Source organism: Anser brachyrhynchus (genome assembly GCF_964034855.1).
Source record: "Anser brachyrhynchus genome assembly, chromosome: 3".
NCBI classification, from domain to species: Eukaryota; Metazoa; Chordata; class Aves; order Anseriformes; family Anatidae; genus Anser; species Anser brachyrhynchus.
Window position 1 is genome coordinate 45987780 of NC_137696.1, and position 3326 is coordinate 45991105.

Sequence of the window (3326 nt, forward strand, 5' to 3'; positions counted from 1 at the left end):
TCCGGCCCTGCCCGAGTCGCCTTCGCGGGTGAAAGGGGCGAGGCGCCGGCGCCGTGTGGCGTTATGGGTAGTGTAGTTCGGCAAGGCGAGGTTTTCCGCGTGGAGTTCGTTTGCAAGGAAAGCAATGCAAAAAAAAAAAAAAAATGCAAAAGAAAAGGGCAAAAAAGCAGTGCCAGGCAGCACAGGCCGACAGGCACCCACCATTGACATTGAGCGGGTGGCTTTCGGAGCAAAGCGGGGGCTGGAAGGAGGAAGTGACAGGCATTGCTCAGCACAAGGGCGAGGCAGGCGGAGCACAGAGGAGGGAGGAGGACAGGACAGGAGGAAGGGAAGGAGGAAAGGAAGGAGGACAGGACAGGACAGGACAGGACAGAGTCTGTCTGACAGAAGAGTCTGTTCTGTCTGTCTGTTCTGTCTGTCTGACAGAACAAGTCTTACGAGGAGCGGCTGAGGGAGCTGGGCTTGTTCAGCCTGGAGAAGAGGAGGCTCAGGGGCGACCTCATCGCTCTCTACAGTTACCTTAAAGGAGGCTGTAGAGAGGTGGGGGTTGGTCTGTTCTCCCACGTGCCTAGTGACAGGACGAGGGGGAATGGGCTAAAGTTGCGACAGGGGAGTTTTAGGTTGGATGTTAGGAAGAACTTCTTTACCGAAAGGGTTATTAAGCATTGGAACGGGCTGCCCAGGGAGGTGGTGGAGTCACCATCCCTGGAGGTCTTTAAAAGACGTTTAGATGTAGAGCTTAGGGATATGGTTTAGTGGAGTACTTAGTGTTAGGTCGGAGGTTGGACTCGATGATCTTGAGGTCTCTTCCAACCTAGAGAAATCTGTGAATCTGTGACAGGCTGCCCGGCTGGGGTGCTCTGCAGGGAGACAGCGCTGGGCCCTCCTGGCGCAGACCTCTTGGCACGGGGGCTTGGCCTTCGTGACCTGGCATGAAGCAGTTCCGCACACGGCAAGCCTGGTTCTGCGATGTTGATTACAGGCATTTGATAACAGCGGTGTATTGCAGCCGCACTGAACTGTGTGGCAGAAAGCAGCTGCTCCCCACAGGGGCCTGCCAGTGAAGATCTTTGTGCCTTCACCTAAAAGCCTTCTTTGCCAGAGGTAGGTGAGTTTTCCTAGGCCACCTAATATCTCTGGGGGGGGAGTCTAAGTCCATCTTCCACACCTTTGGTGGTGTTGCCCTCTCACCTGGTTCCTGTGCCCCGTCATCTCCCACAGAGGGCACCCTCGGAGCAAGGCCATCCAGTTTTCAGCGGTGCCGAAGCTACCCACACACAGACCGTGGTACCAGGATGACAGCAAAAGCAGTAGCACTAAGTCCTCTTGCTCTCCATTTCTGACTCATTCGCTGCTCCTGAGTGCAAACCTGAAAGTGTATATTAGTGTGAGGAGTTGAGCTCCGTCCTGGTTATTAGTGTGAAATAGAGTTACTTTTGTTTTGTTTCTTTATCAGATATGCTTGTCTGAATCACCAAAGAAAAGGCATTTTCTGTCAGAAAGGAATCGGGGTGGCCAGACCTGTAATTGTAACCAATCACTTTTCTTTTGGCTTTTATGGCTTCTTTGGGTTTTCACTTACATCAAGAGTTTTGACCTTTAAAACAACTAAATAAAAAAGTCAAAATGTTTAGTAAAAACTACTTTCTTTCACACGCCTACAGAGCAATACATTGCACTGTCCTGCTCAGTTTTGTAGCTGGATGCTACTCTATGCAGCAGTTGCAGTACTAGCAGTATATGTTCTTGTAAAGGGAATGTGCCCTCTGCTCTATTTCCTTCCCCCTCCTGCAAATTTCTTTCTCAACATTCCCCTACTGTGTTTCCAACAGCAGTCCCAACAATGTGGAACATCCTTAACTTCATTATTAATAGTACTGCAAAGCCAGTTGCAATATTTTTATTAATCCTTACGAATTATTGTCAGGCTGTTTTCCTAAATTACATATTTATTTGGAACAGCACTCAGTATGCTGAATATTAATTGGCCAGAATGGAAGAGTAAGTGATCTTACACTTCTTTCCTGCACGTCAGGAAAAGTGTTTAAAACAATATTTTTCACCATCTTTTTGACCCTAACAGCATATTTATAGACAATTCAGGCAGTCTGAGAACCTACATGTGTATTGCTAAATTTCTGTATTTAGTATTTCTATGATGATGCTGAAAATAGCATAACTTCCTGTTTACCCTATTTCTTTCTACTTATTGTTTCTTCTGTTTCAGCACTATAATCAACAAACAGGTACAGTTCGTCCAACATACTTGGTTTTATTTGATCAGAAACAGGACAATGCAAATAAAACAACCAGACCAATGCAACATTTTCACCGTTTACTAGACTTAAAAGCTCCGCATTTTATACATGCCTAAGTAAAAGATCTTTCTTCACAATTTCTTTAACATTCATTTTGGTTGACTTGAAATGCAAGAAAATGGGTTTAAAGCACACTTTTTACATTTCTGGGAATAGCAATGACAATTCCTTCAAAAGGTTTTTAGCGTGTTTTACTTTTTTACTGTGTTTTCACATCAGGCTGTGTAGCACTGTCCCATCCCACCCACAAAAAGAGAACGTAAGTAGCAATAGGTTCTTCAGTTAAATCCTATGGGTTTCCGTGGCTTTAGTTCTATGTCTCTGTGCATTAACTTCACAATTATCTGAAGTTCTATTTTTAAAGAACTATTTTTCTTTCTTGCAAGCACTTTCATTTTTCTCCCTTTGATTTGTTCACAGGACCTTGATGCCACATGCACCTGAGTGCTTAATAACTGAAGTCGATGCAGAGTTGTCGTGCCTCCCTCAGTTAACAGAAGTTCACTGCAGGCTAACATATGCTAGACTACAGCAAGACAACAGGCCATCTTTTGTATGCATTTCAAAACAGCATAAAAAAAAAGTTTACCATTTTTCTTCCTCCCCTTTTTTATGGGCTTCAGTTATTACTTTAATCATTAAGCAACTTTTACCATATGGTCCAGAAATAACAACTGAAACTTTATGAAGTGTGAAAATAATCCACTGTGATCCAGAGAAGATACATGTGCTAACTGGCACCATGTCATGTAATTCACATTTCCAAGGGAGTAAAGAGTATTTTCACAGATTGTTTTTGAGCAGAAAATTATCTAGGATTTCTCTTCATATCAGAGTTACTCATATCAGGTCATGTAGCACTATCCCTGGAAGTGTCATGTTAGGCTTTCTTGGGAGTTATCTCCCATGGCTCTCTATGGTGTAGTAAACTAAATTGCTCAGCAAATGCCTAACTATAAACTTTGCAGGTCATACACTTGAATGGAAGTGGATTCATGAATCACGGAT

General features: G+C 44.2%; 1 long non-coding RNA gene across 1 annotated transcript; it reads left to right on the forward strand.

Annotated features, from left to right (window-relative positions):
* The first annotated feature begins 963 nt into the window (after nt 1-963).
* Nucleotides 964-2911, forward strand: LOC308193518. The gene is made up of 2 exons (XR_013949700.1): nt 964-1104; nt 2739-2911. It is a non-coding gene; the product is annotated as an uncharacterized lncRNA (long non-coding RNA).
* The last annotated feature ends 415 nt before the right edge of the window (nt 2912-3326 follow it).